Genomic DNA, 27,415 nt, shown 5'->3' with positions numbered 1-27,415 from the left:
CAATATTACATAAATTTGCATTCTTGAAATAAATCTGCAAAATTACTTAATTAATGCAGTTATCTACAAGTAAATAATTTGTAGTACTTTTGGTCTGTATTCAGTAAAATATGCTTCTACGACATATAAATAATTTCTGCAAGGTGTTATCAGCATTTTTTTCTCAACTTCACTCATTTTCGTTGTCTCCAAATTTCTTTTTTTGGTTACAATAAAAATGACATAATCCGGCATCTAATGGTTCGGTACATCTGATAATCCGGCACCAAATGTTTCGGCACGCCCGATAATCCGCTATGTATGTATCCAACAGTAATGCTGACTGATGCGGATAGCATCATTATGGATGAAAATTACGTAGCAAAATTCTGCAGAAGAAAGCAAAAATGTAATAGTTCCCATTCTGAATTGCTGAATGCAAGCCAACGTGCTTTTTCAAATCATTTTCCAAGGAGAAGGTTCTACTAATATTATAAAGCTGCCAAAACATTAAATACATCTGCGGAGTTTACAAAGCAGTGAAGAAGTAATATATATTCTCAATGATGTTTTGATAAAAGCAGATATTTGAACGCTTCATGCAACAGCAACACAACAGATCATAAAATACAAAGGCTGTTCACACATTTTTTAGACGATGCATATTGTATCACAAAACTAAATTACATAAAATTTTTGTGTTTTAAATATTCTATTTGACATCCCTTATTCTGAACTATCTTTCGACACCGCAATTTCCAGGATAATAATGCCTTTTGAAGTGGCAGAAGAGATATTCTATCCCATTCCTCCCGAAGAGCTTTCCAAAGTCCTGTTAGGGTTTTGGGACAACGTTTGGATAATGCAGTTTTTAAAAGTCCGAAAGCACAAAAATCCATAGGTGACACATCGGGAGATTTAGTAGGGATATCAGTGAAGGGTATGGCTTTGATACCAGTTTTTTGTTCTATTTCTTTTAGGAAATTTACAGTGGATTTTGATGTGTGACTGCTAGCTTTGTCCTGATGGAGTCTCACAGATGGATGGCACTGTGGATAAAGCGATGGTATTTCATTCAGAAAAATTGGCGATAAAATATGTTACTGATAGTATTTGGAGTTAATTTTGACATCTTTTTGCACTCTCTTTATTTTTAACTTGCCAGTATAAGAAAAACCAGCAACAATCATGAATTCCTTAGAAAAACTTTCTTTCGATTCTTTGAACCATGTACTTAAATTTTTTCCTCCCCTTTTATGATAATAAATGGCTCTTTTTTTTTTTTTTGTTTTTTTTTGTTTTGTTACAATCATTTAAATACACCCATGCTTCATCTATTGTGACAATTGTTTTCCATTTTTCGTTGGATAAGTGTTTATCATATAGAATTCTGCAGCGTGTCCTGCGTTGAGCGATATGCTTTGGAAGAAGACGATGCACATCGCGTTTTTTCGCTTTCTTAAGATTTAAATCAACGTTTATCATTTTGTTTACAGTGGACACCGAGCATTTTAATGATTTTGCAACTGTCCTTTGACTAGGGGGATTTTCTTTTAACATTAAACAACGTACCTTTGCAATAGTCGAAGATGTCCGTTTTTTCCTTGGATACTCGTTTGGAATTTTTGTCCCACTTGAGGTTCCAATTTTACGTTTTTTTCCTTTCTTGTTGATGATATTACCTATCGACGCTTTAGATATCACAAAACCATGACTCTCACATCGTTTTTGGATAACGGAGTATGCATATTTCTCTTCGGAAAGAGCGTAAATATAGCCTTCGAACCACTGCTTTGTTAAATTCGCCCTTTTGAATAAAAACAAAACTTTCAAGCTACAGATGATAATTTTGACTTTTAAAAACATAGTACAATTGCAATTACTTCTTTTGCAGCAAACGATTTTTTATTACCGCTTACCAAAATCGTCTAAAAATGTGCGAACAGCCTCTGTACAAATTGATTAAAAATAATAAATATGCTTATTTTGTATTTTATGTTCTATGTTGCGTGTTTGCGTTTTATGTTGAATTTTCAGCCGTTAAATTCATTTATAAAATGCAGAGTTCTGTTCAAAGATCTAAACTCTTGAAATTAAATTACATTTAAGACATAATCTTCATAACATTTCCTTGAGAACGCCCGATAATTCGAAATTACCGATATCCTGAAAATGCCGGGTTATGTAATTTTTATTATATAATGGTAAACTGGTTTTAATAGAAGTAAATTAGGAAAGAAAAGAAAAACAATGACCTTACATTAAACAACATCGAAATAAAAGCAAAACTCGCGAATTTTGTTCCCTATTTTGTTATTTATTACTTGTTTACTTTTATTTACTATTCGTTTATGATTAGTTTGCTTGCTATTATTTACTAATTATTCTGTTTACTTTTATTAACGCATATGCAGTCCTTTGGAAATAAATAAATAACTGAGACGGGCCAGAAGTCGGCAAAAGTCGCTAAACATGACGACCATTTGGCGACATTTCCTCCGTTTCCTGTATAAATGTAATTGGCGAGATGTATATTTTACGACAACTGTATTTGGCGGTATGTTGCTGTAGCTGTGTATACTTTCCAGCAATTCCCAAAAATTGAAGGTACTTGAAATTTCTCGGCGGGCCCGAGAAAAACTATATAAGACCGGAAGCAACATCAGTTATCAATTTTTAATTCGGAGTATTAAGAGATCTCCGTGCGAGGTTCACTCTTTAGAAGTGCTCTTTAATCCTACTTTTAAATGATGAGAGTGCTTTAAAATATTGTAGTAAACCGAAACATTTAAAAATGATAGAATATTCAGAATATACGTACTCCTTAAAGATAAACAATTTAGTCTTTTCATATAGCACTTTTCGTTACAATGGCATTAATGAGCTATGCTACCAGACAGAATTGTCTGTCTACCGGCAGAATCGGTAGAACTGTTGCCACTCAATACGTCATAAAAATAAAATTTATCTATCAAATTTAAAAGTATCCTCCTTAACAAAGCAAGCTATTTAAAACCGATAGTGGTACTATTCAAATAACTAATATTTATTTTTTAAATAAAATAACTAATTTATATAATTTATAGAGTTCTATATCAGGACTGGTCAAATGCTTTTAACAGCAGGATAGAAATGTGTTTCTTAGTGCATCATGCGGGCAGGACGGCAACGGATCTTTTGCGATGCTTCTGTTGTTTACAGGACACTATAAAGACGGGAAGGAAAACGACCCTCCCCAGTAGAAATTTTCAAACAAATTGGAATTACAATTTTAAAAAATTACAAATACGCTAAAAACTAAATGAGTTCCTATTGGTCATCAAATGATTGACATGTATACTGGTTCATTTTTAAATGAAAATTTAAGGGTAAAATCTTCTTTCTCTAAGCTCCCTTTCCTGACAATTTTTTTTTTTTTATCTTAACAATATTCACATTTCATTTATAAGGTATTTTCTCTCTCCTTTCTGCGTGCCTTTGTGGTGTAACGGTAGGACACTCGGCGCGTATTCAAGAGGTCCAGGTTCGAGTTCTGGCAAAGGCACTATACATTTTTCACATCTTCGGCTTCTAAATAACCTAATAACTCCAGACATTATTTAACTTCCATGATAGGACTGTAGTCTTTGGCGGGTGTGCATGTTTTCTAATATATCTATTATTCTTAGCTTAGGGTGATCGTTAGTATAATCAGTATATATAAGCAAATATACACTACAACAACAGATGCGTACTCATGCTGCTGATTTCAGTAGTTCGCGTACTGAGAGGAAATGTTGTTGTAAAGGATTTCATAACATACCAGATTATGGAAGGGAGAAAGACAGCATTCCGTCCGTGGGCCGGGTTTTACCCTCCCCCCCCCAAAAAAAATACTACATTATGCTATAACATATACAAATATAATTTGTATAATCACATGTTTCCATTTTTTTAATTAACTCGAAGTAATTGTTCATTTATTGTTAGAATATAAACGCTTTTTAATTATTTTAAATACACTTCATATATTTTACCTCTCTATAAATTACCTTTATTTTTTATTCAGTATTACGTTTAATTATTTGGAATTAAACGCGCCAAATAAAAATGTTTAAAATCTAGGATATTCAAAAATAATTAATTATATTTGTAATAACTGGAAAACATAAATAAAATTTCCAGAGAATTCTGCTTTTTTAAATTCATTTCTCCCCTTTCCAGTTATTTTTCTTTAAAAATTTGCCTTAACTATCAAGGAAATCAGCATTTATAAGAAATCGGAAAACGTTAAGAAATAGATTCTTTTTTCGCAAACGTCGATCGATATCTTCATATCTGAAAACGGTTTTCCTTGATCTCTTTAAAGACGACGGGAAAAATAGTCTTTCCTTCTTATTTCTGCCTTCGTGATCCGATATCAAGAGATAATTTCGAAGGTCAGGTTCTGAGTTCTATTTCTGAAAATCTGTGTTGTGTAATCAACGTAATATATGAAATGCTTTAACAACCAATTCACATATCCAGCGAGATCTAAGTATAACTCAACATGTAATGATAATAGGAAATAAATGATACAGTACTGATATGTTTATCGACAGAATTGCAACAGATTGTGTGTGATTTTGGCAATGGATGAATAGCAAAATTAAATAAATATGTATGGTTTTATGTTTTTTAAACTGGCAACCTGGCTTCAAGTAATAAACACTGGTGCTTTTGTTGCAGTATGTAATCTTTACGCTTTAATTCTTTTTAATTTTAATTATATATATTTTCGATATTAAGTGCCATTTTTTCTCTATACAAATGTTTTTAAAAGCGCGCAAATATTTTTGAGTTACTATTTATTCTGCATTTCTATAATTTTTAAAAATATTTTCGAATTACTTTAGTTTACCATATTTTTGAACTGCTAATTTTTTTCGAATAATATTTTGTTATTTTTTGAAAACATTTTGGAATTGCTAATTATTTCGAAACAATAAATTTTTCAAATTACCGATTTGAAAAGAAATACTGTTGCTGCTAATAAAACAAATTATTAAAAAAATTTGTTTGGTATATTTTAGGGCTTAATTTATTTCTTTAAAATCGGGGTTTTTTTCGTCTGTTGTGATCGAAGAAATGCGTAACTCCTAAATCCGTTATTAAAAATAGTTGCTGTACACATTTTAGCACTTGATTTTATTAATTTTTTTCTAATCATTCTTTTGGTCTCTTGGTGACATTGAAATTAAATTGTGCATTTTAGTATCGTATAAATTCTGTATATGCATCTCCCTCTATGAATGGCAGAGGCGAAAATGATGACAAATATATTAAAGCAGCACAGCGTGATAAAACACTAAGAATTATTCTGAAAATTCCTTGGTTTCTTTCTTCCTCATATTCAATTCACGAGAGAATATGACGGGAACCATTCTATTGTAATGCAAATGCAACAGTTTTGTCTGAAAATATTACACTTAGTAGTTTTATAACGCATACTATAACAATAAGTTCGTATTTTTATGTTTTCTGTAATTTTAACTTACTGAGGAACAAAAGGAAGCTTGGATATGATAAATTAAATAAAGTCCAATTCAGTACTTCCTGACACCTTTAGAATTTTAATAACTTAATTTTTCCCGTGTCATTACTAGTTCACTCAAGACGTTCGCGCTATGTTCGTGTGTGTGTGTGTGTGTGATTATGGCAAAGCCTCGAGGGCTATCTGCCTAAGAGGAGGGATGCCTTCGTGGAGGACTTTCTAAGGGAAACTGGCTCGTATACACGTTACACATGGGGAAAACCACGAAAACGCCCATGCAGCCAGCCCGTTCGCGGGATTCGAACCTCGGACCGAACTACCAGTGTTCAGCGACTTTACTGCTCGGCCGCTGGTGGGCCGCGCTATGTTCGTGTTCGCTCATTGCTTTCGATATAAATGCGGTCGTTGCTCCTCCCATTTTGGCAGTTTTTTTTTTTTTTTTTTTTTTTTTTTTTTTTTTTTTTTTGCTTGTTTAAATAATTTTTAACGAAAAATAATAAACTGTTAGGTTATTTCACTTTATATAATTCACATCAGTATGTAAAGAATTTTTGCCTTCTTTACCAAGCCCATTCGTGGTGTAAAGGGTAGCACGTCCAATTAACAATCGTAATATCCAGAATTCGAATCCAGGTGAGGGCACTGCGGATTTTTCCTGCTTCCTCTTTCCCCGGAAAAGCGCTTAAAATACTTTACAGCACATATCGACTACGCTAAAATAATTACAGAATAAGCGGTCTTCATAAAAAAATTTTGCCATAGATTTCCAGCATTTCAAAAATCAGACAATGCTCTAATGAAATCTTTTGTAGTGTCGATAATTTTTAATCCGATATCTTCCATTTTAATCGAATGTTAAGTCACCCGCAGTTGAATTGGTCCACTACTTCGGATAATCAAATTTCTACTTATCTCTTTCGGATCAGAAGTCGTTTTTATCGGGACAACTCGTTATTCAATTTAGAAACATTCTCTGATTTATTGTGAGCTTCCAAGAGCTGAGACCCAGTTCCTGATATGTTTTCATCATGTAGGTTCTTCAATGAGCGACTGCACGCAAGGAAAAGTTATTTACGATGTGAGCACGACATGATTCTATTGTGATCTGTGCGAGTGGTAGTCGGTTGTATCCGCAACCATTCGTGCGAAATTAATCAGTGACAAAAAGAAAACCATTTCCATTTCAAATCCCAGGTGACTTCGTAGGTGGAGTCTGTGGAAAGATATCTACATTTTTAAAAACCTACGGAAAATATCGGATTTATAGTATTTTTATAGAGAGAGAGATACAGCAGAATTTAGATGCTACTCAAACTCTTTACTCTTATCTTATGTGAACTAAGCGAAAATAACTATCCAAACTTTAATAATAAAAACCAGAAAGTTACCAAGCTCTATTAGCTTGTTAAGTTACAAAATAAACAGTTCAAAACTTAGTCAGTGCAACTAACGGAAGACAATCTTGAACTAAATCCAAGGGCTTACATTTGTGGAATGGACATTGCGATTCGCGTAGAATCGACATCTGCATACTACCGGCATTAATTATAAGCTTATGTATAATAGGCACAGGTGATTTTAAAAAAGAGAGAAATTGGATAATGATATAATCCTAAGTTTGTGTCGATCCTAAGAGGATGAGTGATGATAACTATTCAATATTTGAAAAAGACACCAGTATTATATCATAGGATCAAATAATAAGACCTTTGACTGTAACTTTGCCCGAGTGCAATACTTTTCAGGCAGCAATAACTGCTTAGGCAAATGTGTAAGAATGAATAATTTGTATAAGAGCAGTTCATCCATTTTTCACTATACAATGCTTACGGCAACTTATCTGAAATGTACGAAGGGTGTAAATTGCAGTACGGAAGCTGATCACACCCACACATAGCGAAAAAAGATATATATAATCTTAGGCGGATCCACACAACAAAATTACAGTTTGGGTTAAACTAACACACCAAACAAAGATTATTTTAGAAGACAGACAACAAAAATCGACGTTATGTTTCCAAATATTCCAGGACTAGTTCCCATGGTTTAACTACCGAACCACAGTTGCCAAAGTGAAAAAGGAAACACAGACGTCCTCTGTTGCCCAGCACTGTTGGTCCAAAAATCACACTTCCCATTTTTCTGTAGACAAAATTATTCAAAAACATCTTCCATTGGTTAATTTAGAGGTGTTTCACATTCAAGAAAATCTTTCTGTTCTAGTTAACGACCCTAATTCCAGTCCATCTTTATCTTCAGCCCTTAAGGAAATTATGTTTTAGTTTTCTTGTTTCATCAATAGATGACGCCAGTAGCTTAACACCTGTCCAGCCTTTCTAATCTTATCCTATCTTACCACTGTATCTTATCTCGTTCATTTGCACTTTGGCAGCTGAGGCAGATGGTTTCGTTGTTAAACCATCAAAACTAGTCCTACAAAATTTGCCAATATAACGCTAATTTTTGTTGTTTGACTTCTAAAATAAAACTACAGTTTCAGAGGAGGAAACATAAATAGAGCCGTTCCAAGGGTTCCAGTAAAATATTAGTTTCAAAGGCTTCATAAAACAAAATTAAAGTTTTAGGAGGTTCCACAAAGCAAAATTACATTTAAGCAGTCCCATGAAAGTATTACATTGAAAGGTTTCACCAAAAATATCAGTTTTAAAGTTTCCATGAAATATAAAACTACAGTTTTAACGTGCTTCACAAAACAAAATTCCATAAAACAAAATTACAGTTTTAGGAGTTTTCACAAAACGAAACTACAGTTTTACAGGTAAAGAAATATTAGTTTCAGGGGTTCCACGAACAAAATTAGTCTTAGGAGTTCCACAAAAATAATAATTTCAAGGCTTCCATAAAATAAATTATTTTAGGATTTCACGAAAGAAAGTCATAGTTACAGAGGTTTTTCAAAAGAAAACTATAGTTTTACGGGTTTCACAAAAATAATAGTTTCAAAAGCAACAATAGTAGCAATACAAAACAGCAACAAGCGAATTAAGTATAAATATGATCTTTCTTTTTTTCTATCTATATTTCTTCCTCACCTCATGATTTATATGCTATTTGCTTCTATTCATAGTACTATTATATTTAATTAGGAGTCAATGTGAAAAACAAATGGCTGTACGCTTAGCTTAATATTTATGGTTGAGTCATTTACTTTAAACGGATGACTTAAGATGTTTATACATTGTGGATTATGTACAGTTAAATCACGCATTGTAGTTAACTGAAAAATAACTCTGAAGTGCTACTTGATATATGTTATCACTTCTTTTAGCCCAAGCAGTTTTTCTTTCCTTTTTGTGTTTGCCATAGAAATATTTGTTTTACGCTCATGGCTTTGTGAATGCCAATTTTTTTTATCATTTCGCACTCAGCAAACCTTTTTATTTGTTTATTTTAAAGACATGATCCGTTAATCTTGGTTAACTGTGAATCAATTGTATTAATTTATAATGCGAAGTTTTTAACTATAAGTTTCAATTTAAATCGCAAAATATTGTTCTTGACAGTAATAGAAAAATAAGATTCTAGTCATAATAAAATCTATCGTGTTTCATACCAATGCTTATTATTTATGTACATTACTAAAGCAAATTTTTGTCAGCTATTTAGCTATTAAATATTATTCAAAAAAGCAGCTTTACTGTGGTGCAGATTTTGAATAAAATCCTGCTATTTCGAGGGCGATTAAAGACACACTCTTCTGTAGAAACAAAGGTATTTTGTGAAAGCACATGGGGAAAACTATCATGTGGAAAGCAATGGGCGCAAATGAACAAAAATGAACGTACAACAAAACACTAATGAAACGCGTTAAATTATTAGAATTCTGAAAGTGGGAAAAACTAGGTTCAAATTAATGTCATTAATCAAAAAAGTTTGAATTCAATACCTGAAAACGTTTTGTGGATAACTTTCTCGAAAATAACGTGAAAATTGTATTTGAATGATAATTCCGTATTTGAAATATGTTATTCGGCTAAGTACAGAATAGCTAGGCATAATATATTTAACTTGAAAGAAGGTTCTGCAGTGACTCAAGTTAACTCTCGTTTTCTTCAGTCTTGTCATTTCAAGTTAAGCCTAAAAGTCTTGGCTGAGAAAGTGCGACAAATTTTTAACTTTCAACGCATCTTCTTCTCCGGTATTTATACCCAGGTCATTCCACCGGTCATCGAAGGCAAGTAACTCGAAAATTGGTTCTTGCTCCGCAAATTGGTGTATTCGAAGGATAGAATGTTCCGCTTCAAGGGTTGTTTGTCTGTTCTTTCTTAGCAAGGTCGTATTCACTTCCTTTTTGAATATCTGTTATATGAATTTTTCTAAAAGATGCGTCATAGGAAGCTATAACTTTTTACAACACATAAAATCGTTTAACTGTCTGATGTAAAGGAGTAATTAGGTTTTAGTCAAAAACCAAATTTTAAAAGATTTTCTACGTAATTTAGACTTAAGACTCGATTTAAAATCTGAAAATAAATATGATTTTTAGTACTTTTATTATTGTTTCAGATTTGTTGCATTGCAGCAGCTGCAATATTCTGCGATTTGAGCAATAACTTAAAATTGTGAGTTTTGTGCCATAAATTAATGAAACTGATTTATAATGTTTATAAACTTCGAAAATATTTTTAAAGTTCGCTGAACATGGCTAAGAAGTTTGCTTAATTCGCCATATTACACAATTCTCATTTTACGGCGATTAAGCCCCCATTTATAAGAAAAGCCTAGATTACTATCACAAAGTATTAGCGTAAAACAAACCTGTCTACGAAAAATACACACACACACACAAAAAAAAAAAAAAAAAAAAAACAAAAAAAAAAAATCTGAAATGTTTCAGATTTTAAATTACGTCCAAAGGGGCGTTTTTTAACATTTTGTGTGTTACCTTTCTTTATTAAATATCATGTTCCTCGCACTTAAACCATAAGATCCAGTGCAACAGCAATATCGCAGAATAGTTTTAAAACGAGCATATCTTTAGAATTTCCGATACAGAGACTCACGCGCTGGAGATAAAAATGTTTTTTCTGCACAACGTTGCCATTGCTCGCTTTGAAATCCTTGAGTTTGTTAATCAAAAATTCGTCAAAGTTTTAAAAAATAGGAAATCGATCATAAAACAAATTTCAAATTTGGTCTTCCACATGCTCATATTCGTTGGAGGATTACGTTATTCAAAATTCGATGACTCTATGTACCGTTATTTTATGACAATGTGAGAAATATACATACATTTACGCAGATTTTCATTATTTAATTTCTTCAAATATAATGCAGGACTCTAACATTTTATGGCAACAGTTTGAAAAATGAACCGACATTTATCCGTCCGACGCAAAATGCCAAAACGAAACTAATAGTCCTTCGGGATTCAAATCCCTTTGGACTAAAAAAAGGAAGAAAGAAAGAAAAGGGGAAAAAAAAAACTGTAAATAAGGTAATAGCAGATGACATCGCAGATTTTAGAGTTTTTTTCTACGTATAATAGTACACAATTTAATTATATGTAATACGAAATACATAAAGGGTTTAAAAAAGAAAGAAAGAATATGTTGTCAAAAAAATGTGTTTATGCGAATTTGAATTCACTTACATCATTTAGGTTTTCTCATAAATATTAATCATTAATATCCTTTTTAACTTAATTTCTCTCCTTTCTAATGGTGGATTCTTTCTTCCGTTATTTACAGTATGTTCTTTTTGCTTTGAATCCATGACGTCTGCAGTAATAGCTCAGTAAATTGGGAAATGAGTTATTTAATTTTAATAAGCAAATTAAATAATTAAAGTGTGAAAACAAACTAGCCAATTCCTAATAAATGATGGGAATGGGACTATTCGCCGCGGCCATTTCGCCGTGGTCGGTTCGACCTGGCTGTTTCGACGAGGCCGTTTCGCCATCGGAACGTTTCGCCGTCGGGACGTTTCGCCGTCAAGACATATTTTTCTTTACATAGCTTGCCTCATTATATTGATTTAAATTAATAAATCTGTTTAGTTTAATAATTTTAATTTAATTTAATAATGTTTTTGTGTACAGTTTTATACAAATACGCCGTTAAACATCATGACATATTAATTTTTAGAGTGTAAGGTGTTCACAAGATTCCAAAGTAATTCCGTTTTCCATTCAGATTTCATCAAAATGTGAATTTCTGCTTATATGAGTGATTTCTCGGAACTAGCCCATTAAAATTTCAAAAGATTTTGACGAATCATGTAAACATTGTACCCGCATAATTTTAAAATCGGTAACATAACTTCTGTTATATCAGAAGTTTAGCCCCAGTTCTCTTTGCTACTGACATAATTTTCCAACTAACTATGTGTAATTTTTTTATTGTGTATTTTTTTTATATCTCATACTTGCAAATAACTATATATATTAAAAGCAAACTTTGTTATGTATACAAAGGTAAACATAATTATTAAACTAAAGAAATTTAATACGAGTATAATACGGCAAGATAAAGTACAGTCATGTAAAGAAAAGTATGTTTTGACGGCTAAACATCCCAACGGCGAAAAGTCCTAGACCCTAAATGATGGAGCAAAGAAAAATTCTTTCCGTTCCTATTCGGTTTTAAAAGGGACTTAAAGCAGCTCTAGATTTCCTAAGCATTTGCTAACTGGATTATCTCATGTAAGGCATGGTGAGTTGCTGGAGGAAGATTTTTTTAAACTTTAAGTCCTCCACCGCGAAATTTGACGCGGAATTTTTAGTACAAATCTCAAATCGCGGAATTTTGCGAATTTTCTCTGCTTAATGATGTCTCAATAGTCCGGTTTGAATGAAAGGTTTCGAATGGAAAAGAATTGCTGCCGTTCTCTTTATTCCCAAAGATGTCTCCTGTCTCAAACTTTCAACTTTTCTAAGCAAATGGTAAAATCTCCTAATAATCATGTGCTTTACTTTTACCTTTTCGCCTCAGAAGAAAAGCAGTAAAAGAAAATATAAAGCAGCCTGTTTATGTAAATATAAGTATTCAAGCCGGTAGAGCAAAGTTACAGTTACACAATGATATTCATAAGTTTCTATAACTTCAAGATAATTCCTCTTTAGTTTCGTTTCATTAGATGAGGTAAATTTGCTCACTAGCGACAGATTGGTTAACACTGCAGAACATTGGTAGTTGAACTTGAACTCAGATCCCGCCCAACATGTTCGTTTGCATTCGAGAATTTCCTAAATGCTATCTAGCATCCCTTAGAATGTTCTCCACAAAAAGCATCTCTACTCTTAGTAGTTCTCCTGCTATGCCATATTCAAACAGCTATAATGTCTGTTGAATTTTATTCAAATTAATGTTTACTTGAGAGTCACCTAAGGCACAGGTAAATCAAACAGCGTTAATTTGACACAAGTTTGTTTCTCAATGGCCCATATTTTTAAATGCCATCAAAAGTGTACGTTTGAACGGTTAAAAATGTTCACGCTTTGTTTAATAAATTTATGTTCTATTTTTAAGCAACGCAATTTGAAACAGAATGAACTTTGATTTAATTATAATTCCGATTGTTAAGAATAAAGTTGAGAGGATTAAAAAAAATCATAAAAACAAACATACAGATAAAATTCTGCGATAAATGACTGTCTTGAAGCTTAGTTCACCGTCAGCTGCAAACTGCGAATCTTTATTAATTTTATGCTGTAATCTTTATTAGATTGCCAGTGACCCGTTAGCGCTAATGTTTTCTGCAAATGCTCAAAAGAAGCTCAAGCGGCTCTTTCAGTGAATCTCATTTACTCCTTTATTTAATAAGTGTATCCGAAGTTTATTAGGGTCTAAAATAACGTGAAAACCGATGAACAGAAGTCTGACCTTATTGAAAGGCGATTAAATGAAATGAGATTACAACGCTAAAAATGACGAAAATTACGCAATGGCATGCAGGCAAATATTAAATTCGCGGAGGGGGGGGGGGAAGAAATGAAGCATTTTATGTAAGTAACTGAAAAACAAATAAAATACGCTTTCTATAGTTTTTACTTATTAATAAAGCCTCGCATTCCCCTTCAAAGAATTAGCCAGTTACCTGCATGAAAGATGTAGCAATATTATTTATAAATAAAAAACGGTAATACTTAGTATTTTAGTTCTTTTCTAGCGATATTGCCTTTATATGCGTGCTCATTGTGTTTACAACTATTAAAATATCTTTAAAAATATGTGCAATGAATAAGTATTCGGAGATCATTTCATTTTTTGATTTCGCCGAAATCGAACCTTGCCCAAAAGGGCAATTTGCCCAGAAGTGCTATTAATTTCGTTTTGGCATTTTGCGTTGGTTCACTATAAATGGTGTTTCACTTTTCAAATTGTTGCGACTAAATATTAGAGACCTGCATTATATTTAAAGGAATTCAGTAATGAAGAATCTGCATGAATGTATGTATGTGTCTCGCACTGTGAGAAAACAACGATACCCAGAGATATCCAATTCTGAATAACGTAGTCCTCTACTCGAATATGGGCATCTGGAAGCTATTTCAGATTCTGTAAAATTTTAACGAATTTTTGTTTAACAAACTCAACGATTTCGAAGCGAGCAATGGCAACACTGCACCGGGGGGGCTTAATTTCTGAGATAAGAAGTGCCGGAGCCGTGTATGGAGGACCGTCAGCAAAGAGGAACAAGGGTAAATAAATAAATAAAATGACTATTAAACTCATTAATAATTAAAAAATTAAATAGTTAATTATTATCAAATTAATTAATAACTATTTAATTAATGCTTATAACTTGTTATTTAATCAATAATTATTATATAATTAATTAATTATAATTTAATTGATAGTTATTACATAATTAATTATTATTTATTGAAATAATTAAAGATTGAAGTAATTAAATAATTAAAATTAAATAAAATGTAAAGAGATAAATTGAAATTAATACGCGATTCTTAATATAATTTTATTGTTAAAATAAAATTTTCGAGATAAAATTTCTACTGAAATTGTTATTCAATAAAAAAAGTGCCGCAGCCTTCTTATTCAGCGCTTCGGTGCCTTCCGGCTAGAATTATGATTTATTACAAAAATTAAGAAGCACCGGCCCAATTTAAGCTCTGATCGTATGGGGGAGGGGAGTTCTTTTATCATCACAAAAATTAAATACACTTATAGCTGATGAAAATTCCGGGGCGAAACAGAATGAGGATATGAGTGGGCGGAAACAAAAAATGAGGGGAATTTTGGTGAGAGAGAACGTTGTCTTTGACCGCGGCTCTCTGCTGATATAGCCATCGAGCAGATGTATGTCGGGGGTAAAATGAGTCCTGAATTTGACTCCTAAGAATGAATGTAAAGTTGCTGATTACGCTTCCCCCTCATTAGTGGGTACTGTGGGAAGACGATGCATAGGACGTGCTTGAGCAGTTTTATCTCAGTATTTCACTCTTATTGTACTCGCTGTCACTTAATGCACATTTTAAGAAACACTTTCCTTCCTGCGAGAATAACTAACTGTAAGCATCGATAACAATACACTAAATGAACGTCTCATGTTCTTATGAGTTCGTATTTCTAGGGAAATAGAGTATTGCAAGGTCTGCTTATTGATAAACTAAAACGTTAAGAATTCTAATTTTTTTCTCTTTAGATTGTGGTTCAGTTTCATAAAAAGAAGTACCGGAGCTCATCTTATTTAGGGCTTCGGTGGGCTCCGGCGCAATTTAAACACTGGGGGGGGGGGGGAATCTTCTTTCTATCTTTTTTATTTTATCTTTTTTACTTTTATCTCGCGAGATTGCGTATCGGAAATTCAAAAGATATACTCTTTTTTAATTGTTTTGTGATATCGCTGTTGAACTGAATTTTATGGTTTAAGTGCGAAGAATATGTCTTTTTTTTTTCTCCTTTTTTAAGGTTCTTAACAGAATTTAGCAAGGAATTATACCTCTCTCTCTCTCTGTTACAGGAGATTATTGGCTTCATAGCTGTTGACTAAATAAAATGTTGATGCAATTCTTAAACATTTCTTTCCGGTTCTCAATTTGTATTGATATCATCGATATCTAATAAGAGTCTTGTATGCTTGGCTATCATAAAATGAACTCGACGTTAGAAGACTATTTAGTGAATAATCACTAAGTACTATAAAGTCAGGAGAAGGGTTTAAAAAATCCTTTATTAGCTCAAATCAGGTTTCAGACATGGCACCAACTTCTGCTTACAAAAGCCAACATTTTTCGCTCAAAAGCTAAAAAAAAAATAAAAAAAAAAAAAAAAAAAAGTTAAATATAGCCTAACAATATCACAGGTTAACTATTGTGCAAGCTGGCTCTGATTCGAAAGTCGGCAAGAATAACTAAACGCTACAGAATTCTAATCGCCAGAAAATGAAAAGTTAACAATGTGGCCTTCAGGCAGGCAGATCACGTTCTAATTTCACCTTCCAAAACCTTCCTTAAATACTAACATCTGTCTACCTCATTTGAATACACGCGCACTAGATCCTCCCCATAAGAATCCCCCCAGACCCAAATAAGGTTCAGTTATTATTACATAAAGCGAAGTGTGTTTCAGATTTCTTGCTTTTCTTTTCTGGCCACTTCCTCACCATGTGATAATTAATATATGTCTATCGTGTGATTCATGTACAAAAAGAGCAATGCATTTGTGACAGAGATTAATTTTGAAATGATACCTTTCAGAGATATCTATTATAAGCATATCACTATTTTTAAGATGGAAAGATGGAAGAACCAAATTAAATAGGAGGCTTAAAAGCTATTTTAAATTATTTAGAACTTTACATATTCTTTACCTTATGCTTAATTATCTCATATTACATATTCTTTAAGTGTAAGAGTATCTTACTTATTTTAAATATTCTTTACTTCTGTAAAAGCATCTTACATGTATGATAAAGAATATGTAAAATTTTTCATCATGAAGAGTATGCAAAACAAAATTCAGACACAGTACAGAAACTGAAAAGAAAATTTTCGCAATTACAAGCAAATAAAAATAATATATCAGTTGTGCTTCCGACGCTCCAAAATTGTTTCCGATGTTAATAGATTCAGTAATGAGTTGTTTTTTTATGCAGATTTTTACGAAAAGCATTGATCAATGTAATTAAAAAAAAAAAAAAAAAACAGGTAGATCATATTTACAAAAATCTTACAAAATTCGGGCTCCAGAAAACATTGACAGGCTTCAGTATTAGTCTATAACCAACTCGTAACATTATTTGCCAAATTAAAAATGTAAAATATTTCTAGTTTAAAAAAAAACTTTTGCATGATTATTAGATTACGTTTCTAATGTAATAAAATTTTATGTGAATGATGATAATACATTTATAGCTTTGAAAACTTATAAATTACTAGTGTGAAAATTTTATCGGCGGAGTAGTTGTAACAAAATTATAAATATAAATTAGTGAATTAACATTACATATTAGTAAATCCTATTAGTAAATCATAACACACATTACACAATAGTAAATCATTAAAGAATATCACTATATGAAAAAGGAATTTTCTTCGAAGAAAGGGGAGAAAAATCTACTTCGAAATATTCTTATTTAATTGAATGTCTATTCGAGTTGTTTTGGCCCACCAGCGGCCGAGCGGTAAATGTTGCTGAACACTGGTAGTTCGGTCCGAAGTTCGAATCTCGCGAACAGGCTGGCTGCATGGGTGTTTTCGTGGTTTTCCCCACATGTAACGTGTATACGAGCCAGTTTCCCTTAGAAAGTCCTCTACGAAGGCATCCCTCCCCTTAGGAAAATAGCCCTCGAGGCTTTGCCGTAATTAAATAACCTAACCTAGCCATTCGAATTGTTCTTATTTACTTATTAAGATCAGAAACCTTTCCCTCCCCCCCCCTCAGTCTGGTGTTTCATATTAAATTACGTACAAATAAAAACATTTCGTGCTTCAATTTTTCTGCGCTCTTAAATATAATCTCCAACTTTAAAATGAAATACTTCGTTCCATTTTTATTTTAGGCAGTTACACTTCTTGGATTTTACTTTGTAGAATGAATATAAACTTTTTCTAAATGTAACTGTGGGGGTTTATTTTATCGCTCTTGCTTTCAACTCACACTGTCCTGCTAGAATGCAAATTGTCTAAGGCGTGTATATTCAAATGAGATAGAAAGAAGTAAATGAGGTAGGATTTAAGGGAAGATTTTGAACAGAGCGTGTTCTGCCTGCCTGAAGGCCACGTTGCTATCTTGGTTTACTAGCGATTAGATTTCTACGGCGTTTAGCTATTCTTGCCATTCAACTTGTTTACGCCGACTTTTCGAGCCAAAGCCAGCTTGCGCTACAGTTAACCTGCGAAGCCGTTTGGCTAAACTTAACTTCATTTAATTTTAAGTTATTCATTACCTTTTAAGTTAAGCCCAAAGAGTTGGCTTTTGTAAACACAGGTTGGTGTCATCTGTGAACTTTATTTGAGTTCATAAAAGGTTCTTTACACCGTTCTTCTGACTTTGTCGTATTTTAAAGACTTAGGGATTATTCTCTGAACAGTCTTCTAACGTCGAGCTCAGTTTATGATATCCAAACACACATAAGTACAAGGAGTAAAAAGATCATATAAAAGGTTAAAATTCTTAAATATTACAAAATATAATTAATTTCAATTTGAAAATGCGAAAACGTAAATACTTTCATCATTTAAAAGTCTTTTACAACTGAAGATTAACTACGAACAACAGTTACGAAAATAAACGCCGCGTAATTATTTTTATGGACACGGTATATATTGATAAAGACTGTAACAATTTTTGCGAAGTACGGGCCCGTGGAAATTTTTTTAATAACTACACCAGACGAGCAGAAACAAAAACACAACTTATTGCAATATATAACAGCACACAGGATAAGAAGCAGCAGTAAATAACTCGTAAAGAACACGTCCGTATTGCAGGTCTTAAAGCAATATCACACACACAGGATAAATTGGAAAGCACAATTCTAAAATTATGATTCAATCAGAATTATGAACCGAATCCGGAAGTAACAGACTTCCATAGCTGGGCACAGTCTAGTCTTTATATAGGGTTGCAAGGCCTTCTGGAAGTTTCGTTAAAAATCGCCTCTATGGTTTCAAAATTGCTTTTTTCTGAAACTTCCAAAAGTTCGTTAAGTTTACGACAATTCGCCACATTGCTTGGCGAAGAAATTGTACCTTAGGCCTACCACTGCCAAGAGTGTTTTTGCCTGTATTTTGGCTACTAACTAAGCTATTTCCACAACTTAACGTACATCGGTTAAGAAGCACAGCTAAATACATGAAATGAACATTTATATACGCAATACACGGCCACAAATAGGATAAAGAAACACGGGCTGAAATTATTAAATAAAATGCAGCGAATAGACAAATAAAAGCAATACATAACAGTATAACACTACACAAATGTCAAAATACAACAAATATTTTTTCAATAGTAATATGTTACATTTTTTTTTTTTTTTTTTTACGTTCGAATATTTCTTTTTAATTTATGTATGTTTTTATGCTATTTATGAATATGATTTATTAGCATACATTTTTTGTAGTGCATGAGAAGTTTTGAATAAAGCACGTAAATTTTTTGTATTATTCATTCGTACATTTTGAGTAGTTTTTTAAACGAAAAATACCATTAAATTATCAATAAGCCGCTCTCAATTGGCAATTTTATTAAATTACCGGCGACTGAAACATTTGGTGAACTTACACAATTTCTATCATTGATCTAATGCTAGACCGCTAGAAATTAATGGTAAAAAACGGCGATACCGAAATGCAAACCAGTGGATGATGGCCGCCCACGTTATTTTACTTCTCACTTCGCTATTATTTTTTCACAAGAAAACGGATTGATTTCAGAGAATCCCTCTTTAGATATGCGAACTTTGCACCCACATCCGTTGGGCGAGGATGTGGTCTGGCTTTTCACAGCAGTTGACGTCACAAGTTCCTCTTTAATATCGAAACTACGACATCTGTTAGGTTCTCCAAACAAAATTACGCGAGTTCCTAAAGGCTAGAGGTAGTACGAATCCTAAACGTTATTGACACCGTATCCTGAAGGATTTTCGAATTTGTCGAAGCTCAAATGTATCGAATCCTTCAAGCCGACAGCGTTGGCCAGAATGGATCCCCATGGTAGACTGACCGTACTACACCCGCGACAAAGAGAATTCAAACCTGGAGCCAAAGGCATGGCAACCAGCACAACTGACGAAAAAAGGCGGCTTTTTTGCTTAATATTAAAGGCTTTTAACTAAAGCAGTCTCCGCTTAGTGCAAAACAGGATTAAGAATATCTTTAAAACTGTAACTGTAATATTAAGAAAATACTACAATTTTAGCAATGACATTAAGAATAAATTATAATATTTTGAAAATACAAATAAAATTTAAAGGTAATAAGAAATAAGTAAATCATAAAATTTAAATTTGTAACTAAAAAATTAGAAAATACTATATAAATAAAATTTGTAAAATAATTAAATTAAGCAAAGAGTAATAAAACGTAAATTAATTAATTAAGTAATTAACAATGCTAAAAATAATAGTAATGAAGTAGTAATTATTATAATGATGATGATGATAATAATAATATGTAAACTAATTAAATATAATAGTATATTTGTAAAAAGGTAAATTCTGTAATAAGTTTTAAATTTGTAAATAAGTAAATACCGTGTTTTCCGTGTTGTCATGCAACCGTGTTTTAAATCACATCTTCTTCTCACTGTTAATTTATGGACACGAAAACAACAAAAAGTAAATAATTAAATATAATAATTTAATTTATTAATGAAGTTCAGTCTTAAATCTTAGAATTCAGTTTACAACAAATTATCGGTTTTTCCTGTGCCCTTCCCAGCGCTTGCCCCTGCTTGTGGTGTAAATAGTTAGCACGTCCAGCTAGCACAGGAAAGGTCTGTGGTTCGAATCCCGAAAAAGATAGAGCTGATTTTTCATATTTCCTGGTCAGAAACGTCTAATAGCCTGTAACCTTAAAATAGGTACTTCGAAGCAGTTGCCAGCCCTTCTACTTAAGATGGTAACTCGTGTCGTCAGAAATGCACGGCATATATTTTCTCCTCGTCAGCTGAGGCTGTGGTTTTAGTCTCAGCTTTCATTCGAACGCTTTTCTTGACGAGAAACACGGTAAACGGAAAAGAAGTGAAACAAAAAACGCGAATCGATTTTTTTTTTTTTTTTCCTCAGCTGTTGTTTCCATAATTACGAGTCACATCAGGTAGCAAAATATAAGCTTAAAATTCCTATCTAAAAGTAACAAACTACTGTCGCTCCATTTTGATAAAAACTGCAGAAGGGGGTGCATTCGTTCAATAATTAAATAGAGATTATCATTAAACACAGAATGCTAAATTTTCTCCAGAAAATTAAGAGTGTATCAATTAGAGCTGTCATGAGGTAGTACTGGGGATCGAGACCCACAAAGAAATTGCTACAATCATGCTCTTTTTCAGTGAAGATTTCTGCTGAATATCCATAAAACTAATTTTTCCCCAAAGTTTTGTGCTTAAATACTTGACAGCTTTTTAAGTCAGAAGTCTAAAGATTTGAATCATGAAGATCAAATTTTTGAGAATCAAATCTTTTCTAAGATTCATGAGATTCCAAGATTTGAACGTCTGCTCTGTATGGACACTATTAAGATTTTTCTGATACAGAGAACATGAAAAAATACACTGTGCGCTCGTCGGGAGCTTTACCAATTGCTAACTGCACATGCTAACCGGCTAATTACACCACCAGTGCACGCATGGGAAACAGCGGTAATTTCTTAATAGTAGTATTAAAGACAAACTTTAAGCGCGTCAGTTAAATACATATTTTAAATTATTTGAGAAAGATGTTTAAGTAGAGTGGCTTGAAAGCTCTCGAAGTATTTGAAAATTCAATTAGAATTCGTGTAAGCAATAGGAAAATCAAATTTTCAAACATGTTTTTGGCGTGGTAATTGAAAAAGGTGAGGATTCTCCCCCCCGTCCCCGTCATATATATCTTTTAGAATACCATTCGCAAGGTGCAGAATTGTGTTTTACTGGAATCATAATTATACCTATGAAGCAAATTAAGCTGTGTTCTGGTGTTTGCTGTATTACTAAATCACGGTAAAACCAGAAATTCCATTATAAATGGAACACTTTTTTTTCCCCAGCATTTCATAAAACTAATTTACCACTAATTGTATAAATAACTGGGTCGAGTATGCTTCTTCACTTTTACTTCGGGAGAGAAAAATATGCAGGATTGTTATAATGAGCGAACTCGGAGAGGAACTTCCATGTCGAAATGTTATTTTCAACAAAGATGGACACTTAAAGGTTTTTCCCGGTTGGTCAAGACGGTTTTAAATGCAGTAGCAGCCAAAATAATTTTAATAAAATTCAGCTTTCAGATTTATCTATCCGCGACGACTACTGTCCAAAGTACTTAATTTCTTGCACTTTTACTTCCTTGTACGAAGTAAAAAGAAGTATTGTAATCGCGAAAAGTTTCAGGCAGCATATTTCAACGACAATATCCATTTTGACCGCTATCGAATGAAATTTAACGATGTTTTTGCCTGATATCTGTACGTAAGGACAGAATAAGACTCTTTTCCTCCAAAAAAATTATAAAACTACTTTAAAATGAATTCTGAAGAGAATTTTTTGTGGCGTCTGTACGAACGTATGTACGTACGTATTTCACATAACTCAAAAACGAGTAGCCTCAGAACGTTGAAATTTTGTATATAGGACTGCTAATACATGTAGTTAATACGTATTTCGGTTGCAATCGGCCGCACCAAACGTATATAAATATATTTATATATATATCCACTCTGGTACCCGGCTCAGTGATCTCAGTTTCTTTACTCTTATATGTTTGTAAATTGTACACTTTTTGCTTTAAAAATGATTGAATTATGTTGTCCTTATCTTCCGGTTAAGGATTTTATGCCTTTAGTAAATCTGTATGCAACATTTTTAGAATTATCAACAATTTTAAAGTTGTTTAAGTGCCGCTAAGCCTAATAATTTTTTTGATGGCGGCCATTGCTTGTTTACATTTGAAACAGCAGAATAGTGGATTTGTTGCCAATCTAAAGAAACTTAGCTTCGCAACAACAAAGATAACGCCTTCATTTATTATTGCAAATTAAATCATGCTTAATCCTTTTTGGAATTTTTTGGAGGAAATAAGTGTTTAAGATTTACTTTGTAATTTTTAATATAAATATTTTGACTTTTTATGTATTTTTGCCTTGTCTCGAAATGAGAACTGAATTAATTGAATGGGAAGTACTCAATCGTCTGTGAAAACTGTTTCTTTTTTGTTTTGTTTGCTTAATTTCTTTTATATCTAGCTTTATTATAGTATTTGAATAGAACATGTGGCAACGATTAGACAATTCTTTAAATGATATAAATTTTGTGCATTGAGTTATAATATGAACGAAATATAATATACTGTTAAGTGAACCTAGTGTCAGAGTGTCGCTATGCTAAACAAATAGAGTGAATTTTAAAGAATGCATTTATTCTATTGTGGTTTATGCGCTGTCGGCGAAGTAGATTTAATTCAATCCAATAAGTTTAAATGAAATGCAAGAAAAAAATGCGTATAATTTAATATTCCGTACAAGGAAGTCATGTGGTGTATACATCAGATTTTTTTTTTTTCTACTGTGTTTTGATACTATTAATTTATTTAACTTTGGTTTCGTTTATTATTTCGTTTAATTTTTATGATACATTTTGTTTATGTTTATCTGATTTTTATTGTGAATTTAAATTATTTTTTAAATATTTTTAGTTATTTCCTTAGACTTAACTTTTAATTGCGCATCGGTTTATTATTAGTTATTCACGATTTCTTCAAATATCCGGAATAAGGCCGGATTTTTTAAATTCTCTATATTCATATTACGTATCCCGAATTTTTACCACAATACAATAATTCCTCACCAACGACCAGCCAGTATTTTCTAGTTTCATGAACGACGATCAGCAACGAGGTTAAACAGAAATAAAAAAGCAACTGCTCAAAATTCGTTTTTAATACTTTTTTGCTTTTTTATTAATTTTTCTCTGCTACGTTTCCTTTCTCCATTTCAGTGATGTCAAGGTTACTTACGAGGAAAAAATCTAGAGGCCTTATTTTAGGTTTTAAAGCCGTTCAAGTTCAAGGACATTTTCCACACAAAAGCAAAAAACATTTTTCCCCATGGAGGTAACTTCCTACCTCCATGTTTTACCCCAACATTTCACTAATTATTATGAATTATTTTACAGCCCCATAACAAAGAGAAGACTATTAGATAATTATTTTTTTCTCTTTTTTCCCCCTTCCTGTACAGTGTTGCCATTGCTCGTTTTGAAATCGTTGAGTTTGTTAACAAAAATTCGTTACAGTGTTACAAAATCTGAAATCCAAATTAAATAAAACAAAACAAATTCCAAATTAGGGCTTCTATTATTCCCATATATGGTGGAGGATTACGTTATTCAAAATTTGATGGCTCTAGGTACTGTTGTTTTATCACAATGCAAGAAACCTACATACATTTATGCACATTCTTCATTATTTAACTTCTTTAAATATAATACAGGGCTCTAATACTTGGTGGCAACAATTTCCAATGAATAATGAAGTGAATCAATATTTAATAGTGAATCAACGCAAACGCAAAACATTGGCATTCAAAACGAAATGAATAGCCCTTCTGGGCAAACTGCCAATTCGGACTAAAAAAAAAAAAAAAAAGACCCAATTCTATTTAAAATAAAAAATAATAGAAAGAAAATTACATTGTTTCAGAAAGTATCGTTTACTAATATACTATTAGTTCAGTACCTTTCCTTTACAAAACTCATTAAAAATACAAGTCAACCAGGTGGGCGTCAGAACACCGCTTTACTGAATATAATACTCCTTCTACAGTACAAATTTGCTGATTTTTTAATCTCAACTATATTTGAATTCAGATGTAGAAAGTGGATGGCACTAGGGGGGACGACAGTAGATAAAAAATAACGTGTTGACTATGATAAATCTTACAAGGTGAAAACAAAATACATATTTATAGCTTTATATAATATCAACATGGCACCAAAATTGAACTATGTGTATTAAGGCGTTGGGGTTATTCCCCAATTGAAATTAACTAAACCAGTCTAAAGAAAACTTTGCTGAGTTAGATTAATGCTTTAACACTAATTAGTTACTCGAGAACATTAATTAGTGGATTTTTTACAAAAGATAATCATCATCTGCAATACTAAAACCTTATAAAGGAATATTGTATAACAATATTAAATCACTAGGCATAATTCACAATAAAACTTCTAAGAATGTTTAGATCTCGCTGAGAGGTAAAAGAACTTTCCAAGACGATGTCTGGTTTCTCTTCCGATTGTGAATACGAAATGTATAAGAATCAAGGCATTCTGCGCATAATATAGGTGTTGTTTTCGCCGCTGGCATTACACCTGTTCCTTCTCCAAGAAACGTATGATAATTTGGATTACCTATCCTCTATATTAGAATGACTTTACTTTTACCATAAAAATAAGCAGGGGGAGGGTAGAAAGGAAACGTATCATTTTCGCCACTTGTTTTCTACAATTTCACCAAGCTTAAACAAGTTGGGAAAGTTGCTGAACCATGACAAGACAGCGAACTTTTACAACGGGTCGAAGAAACAGTCTATTTTCGGACGATGTTCGTTTGATTGGGAAGAGAACACGTGAGATCTTTGATTCTCCGTTCCCCGCCCCTACACATTAGTCCACACCTATGGGAACAGGCGACGCCCAGAGGGGTCTAAAGACACCCGAGCGGCCAAAGGTGTTCCTTTCAGCAGGACGACCCCACCCAGATGGCCTATCCTTTTCAGGTGAATTCAGCCGTTTGCTGAAAAGCAGTTTTTAACAAAGAACTTTGTTGCTTTCTGGTTATAATTTTTCTGGAAGGAAGCTGCAGTTCCAAAGCAGGATCATAAACGAAAACCCTTTCTCAAGCAGTTGCCAAAAATGATTGCTTTTTTTCTATAAATGGAGGTCTGTGATAGGTGCAGTTTCTCCCTTTGGTTTTTGAAACTCTGATGCAAAAAAATACGAATAAATTAACATGTTAATATAGATGTAAGAATAATATTTTTTTTTTTTAATTTAGAATAAAAAATGTCTATTCTAAATAAATATTTCCTTTTTGTCTTTTCCTTTTTATCGGTCCCTTCCTTATTATTTTTACTCATAGGTGGCGCTATATCTGTCATTTATTATTTCCTTGGAGAAATAAAAGAAGTATTGTAATCGCGAAAAAATTCAGATATTATATTTAAACGTAAATATCTATTTTGAAAGATCCCGAATCCATTTGGAAGAGATTTGGAAGGGAGGGGGCATCTTTACGTACGGACAGAATAAAGGCCTCTTTTTTTAATTCGATTGCAAAATGGCTTCAAAGGGGATTTTTTTATGACGCCTGTACATATCTATGTACGTACATATTATACGTACCTTGCATACATTATATACCCATTTCCTTATCCCGGCCTTCATTTTAGCAGTCGTTGGTCGTAGTCATAGGCTTCCAGTTATAGAAGTGTTTTAAATAATATATTCATAGTTTGGCAATGTAAAAATTTTTTAAAAAAATTAACTTTCGACAAATAACGAAATGTAACTTTTAATGCGGTTTCCCAGTTTTTAGGAAAGTTTTATACTCGTTATCAAAAAACAAAATGAGAAGTTTGACTCCCATACGATAAAAATTGATCGGGATATTTAATTTCAAAATTTGCAATTTTTGATATCACTTTCAACTTGCTTTGTGTAATCGGTTAATTAAGTTAGAAGAATTCGAGGAAATAAGTTTAAATGAAGTGCAGCAAAATATACGCACAATTTAATAGGCCAAACAAGGAAGTCATGTGGTGTGCACCCCTACAAACCGCCAGCGTAAAACAAAACTTCAGTGAAATGTACTACAAATTAAAGAAAAGTGAGTGGGATAACAACAGTGATAACAGCTGACGTCATAGTATTTAGCAATTGTTTTTATTCCTAATAATTAGTAATTTAATAATACGCAATCTAAAAGCATATAATATTGTGCAAAAAAAAAGTTCTGACCTTTTTTACATGAGTTTGAATTTAATAGCATTACTCACGCTTTCTTGCAAACACAATTTACTCAGTACTATCCAAAATTCATTTCTAATTATATTTATTGTTCCGGTACAAACAGTGCGGGTTTATTTGGGGGGGGCTTTAAATACATATTTAATTTACATAACCAAATGATTTTTGTTTACCTCTAATTCAAACTGCTTATAGGTAAATTGATAATGATACTATTTTCTGTTAATCTTAATATGAGTTATTTCTCTCTCGTGTTTCTTTTTCTACTGCCCTGGGATTAATTATACTGTTGCGTGCGTACGGGTTCGTAAGAGACTGAATGCACAAATCCGATAATAGGTTAATAAAAATTTATTTTTATCAAAAGAAATATTTCAGAACTCTGGAATTTTCCACAGCAATATTCGTAGAAGTGTTCACAGTATCACAGAATATAATCACGAATTACACTTTAAACTACTAAAAATTCTATGTCCAAATCACATTATGTTTCGGCTACGCGGGACTGGACGTCGAAAGGAACAATTCTCAGAACCCGCACATATCCAGGAAACCCACGTAGCTAGATTACCATTTTCACTTACTACAAAGACTTGAACGCCAAACAGTAATCGATTATCATTCAGATTGAAATCAAGTGAAAAACAGAACTTTCGTCTGATTGGTTCATCTCTACCCGGGACAGAGCTCCAGCCGAGACATTTTTGGTGAGGTTTGACAAAATTCCGCGTAGCCGCTGTATCATCGTTTCCGTAGCTAGGCGGGACTTCGC

At 32.7% G+C, this 27,415-nt stretch overlaps 1 protein-coding gene and 1 long non-coding RNA gene across 2 annotated transcripts in view; one reads left to right on the top strand and one right to left on the bottom strand.

Annotated features, from left to right (window-relative positions):
• Window positions 1-27,415, bottom strand: part of LOC118188407 (tetraspanin-9-like) — a 110,169-nt gene that overhangs the window by 27,345 nt on the left and 55,409 nt on the right. The gene's annotated exons all lie outside the window — the stretch shown is intronic.
• The window catches only part of LOC146996562 (uncharacterized), a 73,101-nt gene continuing 50,179 nt past the window's right edge, over window positions 4,494-27,415 (top strand). The window contains exon 1 of the long non-coding RNA XR_015042223.1: window positions 4,494-4,685. This is a non-coding gene — a long non-coding RNA (uncharacterized LOC146996562). The remainder of the gene's footprint in view (window positions 4,686-27,415) is intronic.

The sequence above is a fragment of the Stegodyphus dumicola genome, chromosome 7 (genome assembly GCF_044657685.1).
Source record: "Stegodyphus dumicola isolate Sdum_Otavi_A_Nest chromosome 7, ASM4465768v1".
Classification (NCBI taxonomy): Eukaryota; Metazoa; Arthropoda; class Arachnida; order Araneae; family Eresidae; genus Stegodyphus; species Stegodyphus dumicola.
The sequence above is the reverse complement of the archived record's forward strand: the minus strand, read 5'-3'. Positions and strand labels throughout refer to the sequence as shown.